Raw genomic sequence first — 15,302 nt, 5'->3', positions numbered from 1 at the left:
TAAATATCAGCTGATATCTAACTAATAAATGATATTTAACAGAACATTCTCAAATTAAATCCTCTTCAATACTTGTGATTTAAGGGTACCAAAATTTGGTGGTACTTCAAAGTATAGACTAACGGTTAAAACTGTATACCAAAAATTGAATCACTCGATGAGGTTACAGAATGCAGGTTCTTTCCAATATTAAATAGTCAAGGGAGAATAATGATACACAAAGGGGTGAGAGAAAGAAACATAGAAGAGGATCTATGAAACAACCAGACGAAATGGCGATTGGAAATCGGAAAATGACAGAGAATGTTATAAACCGAGATGTAGTTGTAGTAGAAGAAGGATATATCTTTAGTGGGCTAGTGAAAGATATATCTACATTTATTATAAATGGCTTACTCAGCATAACTTTGACTTCAATCTTGACACTTTACACTTAGAAATATCAAACGACATTTTGAAACAGTAGTCTGTACAAAACACAATCTTGATCCAATAAAGTATTAAATTGATAATATAGTATATTATTTATTACGAACGTACTTTTGATTCATATTTCCAAGGGCAACTCCCTCACCTGGCTCGGCTGCATAAAGGCCAAACTCAGTATCTGCCAATCCAAGCAGATGAAGGTGCAGCCGGAGTCTACAGTGGCCGGTGAGTACACTGACCACCAGAGAGCATCTACGGTCTAAAAGAAGAAGTTAGGCTGTGAGACTTTTGGATGGCCCCACTATGTGGAGCCTAGCCGGCCTCATACCTCCACAACTGGCCCAGGAGCCCTGGAACCTCCGCAGAAGGAGCTCCTTGAGATTACCCCGACCAGTACTAAAAGACACCCAAATCACAGGCTCGGGTACCACAGGCCGAGTGGATGAGCCCTCCTTGCGAGGGCGTTAGCCCCTTTGTTCCCCTCCACCCCTGTGTGCCTCGGTACCCATACTAAGTTAACCCTGTTGGTCACATCATTCAAGAACCAGCTTAGAACTGACTTTGGGCGTTACCGAAGCCCTTAGCACTGCCTGGTTGTCAAAGCAAATAGAGATGGTCCTGCCTGAGTATAAGCCCTATCTATCATCCCTTGAGAACATACAAGGATCGCAAAGATATCGGCCTGAAAGACTGATGCATGGGAGCCGAGAGCCTGGCTAGACTAAAATCATACATACCGACTTAACCATCATACAGTCCAGCACCTTCGCGCTCGTCCATTCTGGACCCATCTGTTAACAAAGAGAGCCCGCTCCGACAGAATAGTATGGGTTCTCGTTCCATCCACTCATCCCGGTCAGGGAATTGAGGGTTCATGCTACCCTGTACCATAAAAAGCACAGGACAACACTGGACACTGGTCTTTAAATGCCACAATGGCGTATTCGCCCATTCATTCCCAACTCCCAACCATCAGTATTCAGAGCAGTTGAGACGATAGGTAGGCTGGCATCATGGCTTCGTGCTCTACAATAAGATGTAGAGGAGGTAAATCCAGCAGAGCCTCAAACGCTGCTGTGCATCTTATGTATAAGTTTTATAATATTTTATTTGTATATGTAAATGAAAATATCTTTTTTCCATTTTGTTATTTTCATTCGTATGTAGGTACACGATTTTTTGAATTTGTACCTCGTTTAAACACACCTTTTACGTCAAAGTGACGTTACCAGTGGCGGGCCCAGAATAGGATGATTAAAGTTAAAAAATCAAAACAAAATAAATGTATTGTAGAAAAATAAATGTAACAAAATAGAAATTATAGAAAGAAGTTTTTTGAATCAAATTTAGTCAAAATTAGTGAGTTTAGGAATGGCTCTTCGTTTTTAATAGCTTTTTATTTTATTTTTAAATAGGCGCGAAATTTTTGACACGTAGGTACTTTGACATTTAACAAATTCGTACGACACTGCGAGTTTATTATAGTCTGTAAAGATAAAGGTGTAAACTATTCAGTGACCACAGCTGTATAAAATTAAACACAATCACTTTCATAATTTTATATTTTTTTACATCTCTATTTTAAAAATATTCTACCTACAATAGAGCATTTTGACAATTTTAAATTTCAGATCTCTCAGCAAAATACCTAAGTCTGGCTGCAATCAAAAATTCTGACAAATACAAATCAGTCATGACCATGATTTGTTTTTAAACCAAGAGAATTAAACTAAAAAGACATTTATTTATTTATTTATTTATTTATTTATTTATTTATCGTATGGCATAGATACAATAAGAACACATAATTTAAAAAAAGTATATAAAACATTACATGAAGTATCACAAACGAACATCTAATGTATTAATATAATGTAAAACATTTTCGGTCGCATTCAGGAACTCATCGAAAACTCCAGGGTACCGCCTTCGGGGGCATTCCTCAATAATGTGGCGGACGGTCTGCCGTTGCGCACCACAGTCACACTCAGGAGTAAGGGCCTTTCCCCATCTATGCAAGCTGTCAGCACATCTACCGGTACCTGTTCTTATTCTGTTCAGCGCCGTCCATGTATTGCGGGGCAGTTCAAAGCCTGGCGGTTTCTGATCGATACAGGCCATTTGGTGTGATTCCTGTGGTGAGTCGCTCTCCCATTGTCTTCTCCAAGCGTTGGTGAGGTCGAAATGTTCCTGATGTAGGGAGGTGGCCCTTAACAATGGGGGATATCTGGAGCGCAGTCTGTTCATTTCGATATCAAGCTTATCATGGTGGATGGGTAGTTGATGGTTAGCCTCGATTTTTCGATATTCTCTGAGAAGAGAATGACTTCTTCTTAGTTTCGGCGGTGGAATGTGACTCAGAATGGGAAGCCAATAGTTCGGTGTTGGTCGAATTGTACCTGAAATTATTCGTATTGTCTGGTTTAATTGGGTGTCAATGATCTTCGTGTGTTTGCTATTGAGCCATACCGGCGAAGCATATTCAGCCGCCGAGTATACGAGTCCGAGAGCGGATGATCTGAGTACGGAGGCTGAGGACCCCCATGTGGTGCCACATAGCTTTTGGATTATATTATTTCGCGTCTTCAGTTTTTCTGCCGTTCTATGTAGTTGTTCCTTAAAACTTAAGGTTCTGTCAAGAGTCACTCCAAGATATTTTGGTGTTGAGTTATGAGTGAGTAGTCTGTTTTCAAAGTGAACGGAGAGTTTTTTGTTTTTTGAACTAAAAAGACAGATTCACACCCAAGAAAGTCACTAGAAAAATTGCCAAATAGGTACATTTTTTTTGGTTGACAATATATCTGCCTCCGATGGTAATCCATAAATATAAATATTATTATACCTAATTATTATACTATTATACTAATACGTCGCTAAAGGGTTCTAAAAACAAACAACTGTTTTTTTATGTAAAAGCAGACTAAAAATCTAAAAATTTAAGGAATAATGCAGAAAACTCAAAAAAACCGCTGATATAACTTAATGGCAGCTAATCTTGAAAGCTCAACGTAGGTGGCGCTTGTTTAGTTGGAGGTCACGTCAACTTACGTCAACTATTCAAATCAATCTATTTCTATAGTATTTTTACTACAAAAGCAAGATTACGTAGGTCAAAATTTTTGACGTATGAGCACTGTCAAAACATTAGAATGTGACTTTTTATCATGGCCACGTTTATGTCATTACTTGTCAGATATTTTTCTTTGTTTTTGTTTAATATAAAAATAATGTCTATAATTATTTATTCTAATTAATGATGTCAATTGGTTTTCATTACTTGCCGAAATATATTAATTAGCAACAATATTATCATAGTGTAGGTATAATTGACCGCAACCAGCAACACTGAACTGTCATTTGCGTTTGAATGTATGAGTAGTGTACGAATGTCTAAAATATTTAACTAAAATTATTATTTTTTGGAATATTGAACTTAAATAATTGTTTTAGAAAATTTATATTATTGATAATAATAAATGTTTTTGGTTATTTAATTAACATAATTCTAAAATTCTCAATGTAATCGCGATTACGCTTTTTTATTAAAATACCATGTGGACGCTTATACAAGATCTGGCAGTTCCGTGTTGGTGTCGTATTTTAGCTGTGCTACACAAATTTCAATTCTTGAGTTGATGTTAGGGAATATCATTATTTTCGTTAACATTAACAAATATTTTGGCATGTGATTAATATATTTCGGCAATTGATGAAATCCGATTGACATCATTAATTAGAATAAAGAATTATAGATATTATTTCTATAGTAAACAAAAACAAAGAAAAATATCTGACAAGTAATGACATTGCTATGATGAAAAGTCACATTCTAATGTTTTGACAGTGCTTTTATGTCAGAAATTTTAACCTACGTAATCTTGCTTTTGTAGTAAAATTACTATAAGTAAATATTGCATATTTGTTTCGCTGTTTGAAATTAATTTGAGAAAATAAAATGCCTCAATGTTGTGCTGTGTCTTTGTGCTTATCGAGAACATCAGGATACAGGTTTCCCAAAGATATTCTGATGAGTTACAAGTGGATTGTAGCTATAAGAAGGCATAAATATCTGCCGACAATAAATGCACGCATCTGCAATAAACATTTTGTTGAAACAGATTACGTATTGCCCCTGTATTCGACTGTAAAAAATCGAATACTTCACTATAAAACATAAATATTTTTATTTTGGTCTGAGCTATAGAAATAAAATATTAAGACGATGATTAATATAGCTTACCCTTCGATAAGGGCTTCTTTTTTTCCAGTAACTCTCGCATTCCAGCAAAAAGAATATCGAAAGAAAATGGAAGAACTGAAACTTATTAATGAAAAGACGCTTCAAGATATTAATCAATTACGAAATGAATTAAAGATCTCTAACGAAACAATACAAAAATTAGAAAGAGGGAAGAAGGAAACATCTTGTGATTCAAGGACTGCAGATTGACACCGATCAACCACTCTTGCTAGGGAATGAGGTAGAAAAATTCATAGAAAAGGAAATGCGAGTAAAAGTAAACGATAATGAAGCAAGAAAGCTGGGAGACAAAATATATTTGGTAGAGATGGATAGCAAGAAAGAAAAGACCAAAGTAATGCAAAATAAGATAAAACTCAAACAACTGAGAGAAAGAATATACATAAATGATGATCAGACGAAGGACGGAAAGGGAAATAATGGTCAAAATAAGAAGAATTGCTAAGGAAGAGAAAATCAAAGGAAATAGCACAACAGGGTACCAAAGACTGGCAATAAACAATGAATTATGGAAATGGAAGAAAGAAAAGGAGCAGCTGGAAAGAACAGAGGAAGACATGGCAAAAAACTAGAATTGAATGCAGTATTAGGAGACCCAACAAAGATGACCCGGCAAAGAAAACGGAAACGAGAATCGAAAAATAAACGAGATAATGGCAATAAAGAAGAACGTTAAGATAGCGACGTGGAATATAAGAGGATCATCCAAGGAAGGAAAACTGAAGCATCTAGTAAACGAAGCCACAAAATATAAATTTGATCTTGTGGCAACAAGAGACTAAGCAACTGGGAGAGGGCAGTTAGGAAATATATGGCTATATAAACAGTGGAGGCTGTTAAAGGGCTTCCTTTTTTCCAATAACTCTCGAATTCCTTCTCCTCAATTTCGTTTTTCAACGTACAAACAGTCCAAGATCCGTATTTTTCTGCCATAATTTATTATTTATTAAATCGTAAACAAAAACACTATATACAAACTTCACGAATTGTCAAAACGTTGACCCCAACTACACTAGCGCCGCCAAGCGGGAACAACGGCGTACATAGCTACCATTAACCTATGAAATGCCAATATTGTCAAAAGTTCATAAATGTAATTAGTGTCAAAATTTAATAACAGTGGAGTAAACTTGTCCGCGGTTGGACCAATTACAAGCAAGCATTACGGTGCGGTAAATTTGAACAGTACTGAAATTCGTATGCCTCAAATTTGTATGTGTCATTGAGTGGTTTCTGAACGTTGTTATAACGTTTGTAATTACCAAGCTTAAAATCAACAGTGATTTCAGCAGGACAAGATAACCTGTCACACTGCCAGATAGTCTCTTCGAATACTGTGCGATCATTTTTGGAACTTCCACTCACCAGAACCAACGCCACCAGATGCGTTCATATGGGGAATGCTGAAGAGGTCACCGTCTGCCATTTCAGAATTTACGACTAAAATTAAAGACTTTTTTCGTGCCAGAGGCACTGGCGGATCTAGAAATTTGCCTTGGGAGGAGAAATTTGCTTTAGGGGGGAATTTCCAATGAAAAACCAACCAAAAGACATAAAAAAGATAAACTCAGATTGCATAAAAGACATAAATAATAAATTATAGGCATTAAGTTCCCTTAATTTTCCTAACTAGAGTGTTTATTGCGTTGAATTTGTCTTTTTGTCGTTTCGGTTTCATGTGAGCTAATATATTTTTATGTTTGAACAATTTTTTTTCTTTAATTTTGGACCTTGTTAGGGTGGACATTTTCTCATTTTCCCTCCCCGTAGATCCCCCACTGGCCAGAGGGCATCTTTAACATCTGTTTTATCGGGAACGTGCGTCGTCATGAATGATGTTTGCAAGGCTATATCATGTATTATAGATATATAAATAATCATAAACATTTCAATATTCATTTCAGTACTGTTTATTTTGCCGCATACTGTACTTACTCCTCCTGGCTTAAAAACAGACCATAACAATGTCTTATTCTTTGGCGACTTCATTTTCCTAACAATTTCTCATGTACCTATTCAAGGCTCAACGATAGTCGTCGAGACGATTTCTTGATTCTAGTACATTATTTTAGTATTTGCATTATCATTACTATGTATGTAATTTATTTATACAGCAAACGCTAGTTAAGGTGGCGACGGGATGCGCACAACGTCAAAGAGAAATATATTATGTTTACGCCCTATGATTCTTCTATTGGTTTACTATTTCTGATAAGTAATTTCAGTGGCGAAACGATATAGTTCAATTAATTACAATATGTACAATTAAAAAAAGTAGTAATATGTTTTAGCAAGCTTTAATATATAGGGTGTCCCAAAAGTAGTGGAACGGTCGAATATTTCGCGAACTAAACATCGGATCGAAAAACTGAAAAATACGTGTTCAATCATTTTCAAAAATCTATCCAATGACACCAAACACCAACCTCCACTACACCCCCTGGTGGTGGGGTGGGGGGTAACTTTAAAATCTCAAATGGAAACCCCTAGTTTGTTTTGCAGATTTGGATTCGTTACGTAAAAGTAAGCAACTTTTATTCAAGACATTTTTCGAACTGTGGATAGATGGCGCTATAATTGGGAAAAGCGATTTATCCTGATACCATAGGTAAATTATAGAAACGGTCTAATATCTCGAGAAATACACTTCCAAATGAGAAACCAAAAAACAGGTTTTTAATATTTTTTGAAAACCTATCGATAGACACCAAAAATGACCCTCCAACCCACCCCCTGGAGACGGGGTGAGGGGTAAATTTAAAATCTTAAATAGCAACCCCCACTTTTTATTGCAGATTCGAATTCGTCATAAAAAAGTAAGCAACATTTATTCGAAACATTTTTTAAAATTGCTGATAGATGGCGCTAATAAATCGTATTTTTCCAATTAAAGCGCCATCTATCAACAATTCTAAAAAATGTTTCGAATAAAGTTGCTTAATTTTTCACGACGAATCCGAATCTGTAATAAAAAGTGGGGGTTGCTATAAGATTTTAAAGTTACCCCCCACCCCACCTCCAGGGGGTGGGTTGGAGGGTCATGTTTAGTGTTATTCGATAGGTTTTCGAAAAGTATTAAAAACATTTTTTTTGGTTTCTCATTTGGAAGTGTATTTCTCGAGATATTAGACCGTTTCTATAATTTACCTATGGTATCAGGATAAATCGTTTTTCTTAATTATAGCGCCATCTATCCACAGTTCGAAAAAATGTCTTGATTAAAGGGGGTGTAGTGGGGGTTGGTGTTTGGTGTCATTGGATAGATTTTTGAAAATGATTGAACACGTATTTTTCAGTTTTTCGATCCGACGTTTAGTTCGCGCAATATTCGACCGTTCCACTACTTTTGGGACACCCTGTATTATTAAAAAGATGACATTGTTATTTAGTCAATATAATTAGAAAGCCACTGGGTTATAATATCTGTTACAAACGCAGTAGATAATAATTATGAAACTGCGTGTTGATATTGTCTTTCAAATTAAATGGAGGATATTGCATAAATAAATAAATGTAACACAGTAATTATTTAATTTTAATAATTTTCTTTTATTATAACACTAAAACGAAAGTTTAGAAAAGTGGTAATTGAAAATAATTTTTTGATGGTTACTTTTCTTCATCATCGGAAGAAAACTCTGTATCATCTGTCATCAAAAGAGTCGCTGTTAACATTTATAATAATTAGAGTTATTTCCATAGCGTTATCAACCACTATCTCGCTGCCCATGTATTCATCTTCCTTCTGCATGACATCGTTACATCGTTTTCTCCAGCCATTTGCATCAATTTTATTGAACTCTTCCTCAGCCATTTTTTGTACCTACATCAACTAACTTGTAACAAAATGTAACGTTTTTCTGGCTTACACATTATTTTTGAGTATAGCCCATATAAGTTCAATTAGCTTTAGGTTAGGATGGTACAGAGGTAAACTCAAAGGAATATGACCATGCTCACGTTCATTGAACTTGTATTTTACATGATGAGGTTTATGATATTTGATGGTTTCATATAATTTAGAACAATATTATTCTGCACAATATTAAAAGCATATATCGCCTAGTGAGAACAATAGTGGCGAAACACGAAAATCAACGTTTTTGAGTTAAGTCCATCAACTGACATCTAAATATGCCCTCTTTTATGTGCAATATCGGCTAACAATTATTTATTTTCCTTATTACTAGAGGGCGCCTATAAGTCTTTATGGTATTGTGAATTTGTCAAATATTTTGATGCATTAACGACGAAAGCACACCCAACTGTATATCAACACTGGCGAATCTGTAATTACGCCGTGCCTGCATGTATTTGAAATATTAGATATTTTATTAAAGATAGTAGTACAATGTGCAATAGTGGCGAATGAGCACTTTCATCTGTGTGCTCGTTTTTGCTTTTGTGTTTTTTTTTTATAAAACTTCTTACAGAGAAACTCAGTTTCAAACGTTCTTATGTACTTAGAAATAGCAAATCAAGAAAGCGTCTATCCACTTTGGATCAGTATTGTGTAATTACACACTATCGAGAACCAATATTCATTTCTAAAAAGAAGTCTTACAAAATAAATCAACTCCTACCCACAATCATTTCTTTAGTAGTTTGAAATACGAAACATACGTGAGTGAAATAATGAATTTAGTTTTACTATTCATATAGTTCTTTTGCTTACTTTTTATCTTTTATCATGTTTATCGTTTCCTTGTTAACAGACATAATGTTAATAATTATTAATTAAGATTTTATTTTGTTATTTTTCTGTTGTACTTTAGTTTCATTTTGCGAATAACTGGTGTGTACAATAAAATATTTTATTTGATGCGTTTAATTTATTTTTAAAAGTAAATTTTTTAATTATTTAAAACAGAAACTAAACTGTTGTAGTATAGTAGTAGTAAAGTATAGTGGCGAAACATCAAATTAAACATCCTCGATAATGCAATAATGGCGTAACGCAGAAAAAAATCAAAAATAAATACAATGTCCCTCTTTTCTCAAATAAAATTACTTCTACTAATTGGTTTAAATGTCTAGAAGCATATTATTAGAAAAATTCTGCAAAATGATTACCTATTAGTCAGTTATACTGTGTAGCAGTTTCATCAAAACTTCAAATACGATTATCTCTAAATGTTCATTTTGAAGTTTCGTCACTATCGTTCTCACCAGGCGATATATACAGTGAAAGTTGGGTGAACAATGTATTTTATGAATATTTTCTTTCTTTATTTGGTGAGGTATTTAGAGTAATATGACAGTTCAAATTTTTATGTCTGAAGGAGCCCCACTCTCCCCTACCTATATTTTAATTATGATTATTAATTTAATTTTTGTAATGATTTTAGTAATAATAATAATAATAATAGAGTAATAATCCTCGCTAGAAGCGAGGGCCAGGCAGGAGAAGACACTCGTGGCTCCAAAATCTGCGGAAGTGGTTCGGGATCACATTAGTCGATCACATCAGAATTGCCATGTTAAGAGCTAAGGTTAGTAACGGACAAGGCACTTGAAGAAAAAGAATAATTTTAATTTTATTAAAAGTGTCTGATTATAACATTTTATTCTTTTTTTGGCCTATATCTTGAAAAGATTATTTCACGACTTTTCTAAGAAATTAGCCTGTTTGATACTTTGATGTCAAATTGTATGTTCTTGCCTTAAGGCTATGGGTACATAATTCGCAAATATTTTACGTGTATCCCTACTTTTTCTGTCTTTACACGGCAAATTACGTGTAGTAAAATTCACACTGGTGTGGATATGTAAACATTACTAGAATGTCATTCTACTTGAAAATGTCATAATTAATTTAAAGAGATGGCTTTTGAATGTTCTTGGATAACTGTTATTTTTATAATTGCAAATTATTAATTCAGTTAATAAATGTGATAATTTTTTCACTAACTATGTTTTCAGTGATTGTAATAATTTATTTGTACAACAAAAACTAATAATCAATCGAGAAAAGAGGAAAAGTGTTAAAGTGATTTTTTAATAATATGTTGTTATTTTGGAACGCTTACAATTTTGAACATCTCTAACAACAAAATACTTGGATCACAGGATATATCAATCTGATGTATTCTCTGCTTGGATCTTCCACAAATAATACACAATAAATAACTTTTTATTAAGTTCACGTCTTAAATCAATTATTTATCAAATACACTATATATCAATAATATTTAATCAATTTCTCAAAATATTCCCGATGCAATGTCAAATATTTAAAATTGTCACTGATTGTCAGTGTCTGACTGACAATGTATGCTGACAATATTATATTCGGTTGAGTGCGTTGTAAGACAAAGACAGATTTGGAAAATATTACCACGGCATTGTGTTCATTTTTTTCAAATCCTGAAAAAACCAATAAATATTTTTGAAAAATTTAAACGCAGAATGAAAGACTAAATTATTACCGAGGGCCGAAAGTCCCTTAGAATAAATAAAAAGTTTATTTTGAATGAGATATTTGAAATTAAAAATCACACTAAATTTTCTCTTAGTTTTTTCACCCCTGTAACTTATTAAAATAAACATTATAGAAGTTCTCAGGGACTTTCGGCCCTCGCTAATAACGTAATCTTTCATTCTGCGTTTAAATTTTTAAAAAATACTTATTAGTTTTCTCAGGATTTGAAAAAAATGAATCCCCATTTGAATAGCATTGCAGCCGAAAATACGTACCGATCCTCTTAACTCCGGCTATCAGGCGACAGCCAGGTTTCAGTATTCTTTTTCCGAGTTGCGGGGCTCAGCCGGCAGAAAGCAACATAAGAATTCATTCATTATAGTGTCATGTAGGACTAGGAAAAAACAGGTAAGGGGATCAACACATCCCCAATTTGGATTTGTATACTATGGAACGGAATCCCGTTTTAGGTCACACTTGCAAAGAAAGAGACGAACTACCGAAAACTAGTCGTTTAAACCAGGAAGAAAAAGATTCAGCGAGCGATAGTATGAACGGTGCAGCAAAGAAAAGGTCTACGTCTAAATAACTGTTGAAGTAAGATCTCATCTCAAAAGAGGTATGAGACCAGATGCTGAAGCCTATAAGATCTTTTGAGAACCATAAGCATAGATGTAGGATAGACATATGTGTATACAAAAGATCTGTCAGCTTACATTGTGAATCGGTCATCATCATCAAAGCAAAATAATCTCTTTATCGACATTCTACCCCAGTCCCAGTTAAAATTACAATAATCCGAAAATTACTAAAATAATAACACATTCTCGAAATGTGCTCTACTCCTACAGAAATAAGGATATCCGTAACAGGGGGGTCGCCCACGGTTATTAGACTTTATTACGGTTGTCTTGTCCGACGGTGGTGGGGAGACTTATATTTTTGACCTTACGTCACAAGAGTTTACATTCCCATATTTTTAAATTATTTTCGATCATTGAATGTGTGTTATTGTGTATATATGTGTATTATTTGTGTTATTATGAAATAATTAGACAAATAGTACACATTTTATCTTATACCGGGTGGTAAATCGTAAAAAGGGCCATAGGAAACCCAATGTAAAATTCTGAATTGTTGAATTCCTGCTTCCCTAATTATTTTACATCAAAAGTCATGAGATAATACTTGTAGAGAATTAAAATCTGTATTCAAATCAAAAGTTAAAATTGTTCTACGATTTAAATGCATTCCAAAATTTTGAAAAATATGATACATTTGCCACAATAGGTATGCGTGTAAAAGTAAGGCCACACGTTACTATTTAACTGACAGTGCTCACACCATTGACTGAATAAAAAAATCTTTATTATTAATCCTTTCTCCGCAACTGAGGGTATCTTATCAACTGTATTGTTTTTAAACAATAGATGATAAAATAAAAATATTGACAGTTCAAAAATGTGAAGATTATTGCATTGTGTGTGGCCTAAGTTTGGGCTGAAAACTAAAATGTATTACATTTTTACAAAATTTTGGAATATGTTTAATTACGTAGACCAATTTTAACAGTTATTTCCAATACAGATTTCAATCCTCTTCAAATAGTTTCTAATGTCTTTTGATGTAAAATAATTATTAGGGAAGCTGGAATTCAACAGTTCAGAATTTTACATTGAGTTAATGCAAAACCTTGACGCATGTCAAAATTCCCAATGTGTTTTAATTGTATTCATTTTTTTCGAATCCTGAGAAAACTAATAAATATTTTTGAAAAATTTAAACTCAGAATGAAAGACTACATTATTACCGAGGGCTGAAAGTCCCTGAAAACTTCTATAATGTTTATTTTAATAAGTTACAGGGCTGAAAATAAAAGAGAAGTGTGATATTTAATTTCAAATATTTCATTCAATAGAATCTGCTTGTTTATTCTAAGGGGCTTTCCGCCCTCGGTAATAATGTAATCTTGCATCCTGCGTTTAAATTTTTCTAAAATACTTGGTTTCCTCAGGATTCGAAAAAAATCATATTACGATCATAGAGGTATATATTAACATAGAGGGAGCCTACCTTCCGCGCTTCCTGACGACAAGATCTCAGGGGACTGGTTTGCTGCATCTCCTTCTAACACATTGTATCGAGAATCTATAATGACATTCAGTGTGAATATAGGCACGGAAGAGGAGGACAACTGTAGCAGCTTTACTATACGTAAGAGTGAAACAGCACTAATCCAAATAAAAAAGATGGTGTCGTCACTTCGCTCTGAATGATACTCTCTCTATGCTAATATTTAACTCTATGATTACGATTCAAATGACAGTAAACTCTCGTGACGTAATCTCACCCTTAATGTTCATTGGTTAGTCGATTTAGGCTACCGTAGTAATGTCTAAGAACCGTGGGGGTCGCCCACGTTTTCTCAACTGTCATGAATACGACTAACTTCACGCGTAACTACTATACGAGAATTTAAAAAAAAATACGTTGAATACACAGGTAAGGAGCAAGGTTCATAGATAGGGGGTAGGTTGTCTCGTAACAATGTGGGCGGAAGCGAGGGGGAGGGGAATGCCTACGTCACTCGTACGACAAAGTCAAATTTGACAGTTGTTTGTGGTTGTATATCCCTATATTTTTGTGGAATTTTCTTATATCGTTTATTTGTTTAATAATTGTTGAGTTTTTAAGTATATAAGGACATTGTTACTATAAATACTTATATTGGGTCCTATAATATTATGAAGACAGTAATGCCTTGTGAAGTGTGTTTTCGTAGCTGTGATTTATAGGTCTGGATCCCGCGTATGAAAAAAAAGTTGATTAATAGCAAGCTGAAAATTTGTTAATAGCTTAAGGGTGTCTAGTCGGACAAGATTTGATATATGGGAACACTGGAACAGGGGCAGTTTTAATTGTGGAACAGGTTAAAAATTTGGAACGGTCAGACCACGAAAACGGCACATTTATTTTGTCCGACAGAACAGACTGAAACTCTCCGAACAGAGATTAAACTCTCATGCAAAAATCAGACTGTTTTTTATCACCAAATGGGCGTTTTAATGAGTGGAACATGTAGAATATGTCCAATGACAGAAATTATGACAGGTGATAAACAGCAGTCTGATTTTTGCATGAGAGTTTAATCTCTGTTCGGAGAGTTTAAGTCTGTTCTGTCGGACAAAATAATGTGCCGTTTTCGTGGTGTGACCGTTCCAAATTTTTAACCTGTTCCGCAATTAAAACTGCCCCTGTTCCAGTGTTCCCATATATCAAAGTTTATCCGACTAGACACCCTTAAGCTATTAACAAATTTTCAGCTTGCTATTAATCAACTTTTTTTTCATACGCGGGATCCAGACCTATTATAGGTTAGTTTAACAATTAAAAATGTAGTTTTGTATGATATAATAATGAAATATTTTTTAGATGAGTGGCAGTAACATTTGTAGCATAGCTATACCTATGTAAACGCAACTCCAAAATTTCTAAACCAGATGGAAACAAAATAATGTTTTTTACATTTCCCAGATACCTTAATATGATAAAACAATGGATAATAAAATGTTCCCATAAAGATAAATGGGCCTCTAAACATAAGAAAATATGTAGCAAATACTTCCTCGTGTCTGAATATGTTAATATTATGTTATGCGTTTTTTGTATTTTAACCTAATAATAAATTACTTTATTCGTTCTTTTGTTGTTGCATACCACTAAAAAGTACATACCTACATATTAGTATTTTTGCTTTTAAACTTTTTCTTCTATTTTTTCGGGTTTTTGTGCGAATTAAACTGTTTTCTCCATTTAAAACACACATAATAAGTGTTAAATCAATTCTCGTTTTTTGTCAGCAGACTATATTGATTATTAAGAGAAAAATTGATATAATTACCAATATAAGAACCACTTAATATATCTATACCCAAGAAAATCCCAAAATATATTGCAAAACCCAAGTTTTTGAACCTTTTATTAGCATTGAAACTTATGACAATTTTAAAATTGTCTGACGGATGACGTTTTCTCGCCTTTAAAACGCGAGCATTCGGTCTACAGTTACGAGACAACCTATGCAATAATCTATTAACTAGTACCGTTGACTGATAAATATACTGGAAGATACGAAACTAAATGAGCGTTTATGTACGACACCAGTGGTTTTAGAAATAGATGGCGTTAGCA

The 15,302-nt window shown here is 34.1% G+C and overlaps 1 protein-coding gene across 2 annotated transcripts in view; it reads left to right on the top strand.

Moving 5' to 3' along the window:
* Positions 1-15,302, top strand: part of LOC126885081 (serine-protein kinase ATM-like) — a 624,001-nt gene that overhangs the window by 369,766 nt on the left and 238,933 nt on the right. The window lies entirely within an intron of this gene.

This window comes from Diabrotica virgifera, chromosome 5, assembly GCF_917563875.1.
Source record: "Diabrotica virgifera virgifera chromosome 5, PGI_DIABVI_V3a".
Taxonomy (NCBI): Eukaryota; Metazoa; Arthropoda; class Insecta; order Coleoptera; family Chrysomelidae; genus Diabrotica; species Diabrotica virgifera.
The sequence above is the reverse complement of the archived record's forward strand: the minus strand, read 5'-3'. Positions and strand labels throughout refer to the sequence as shown.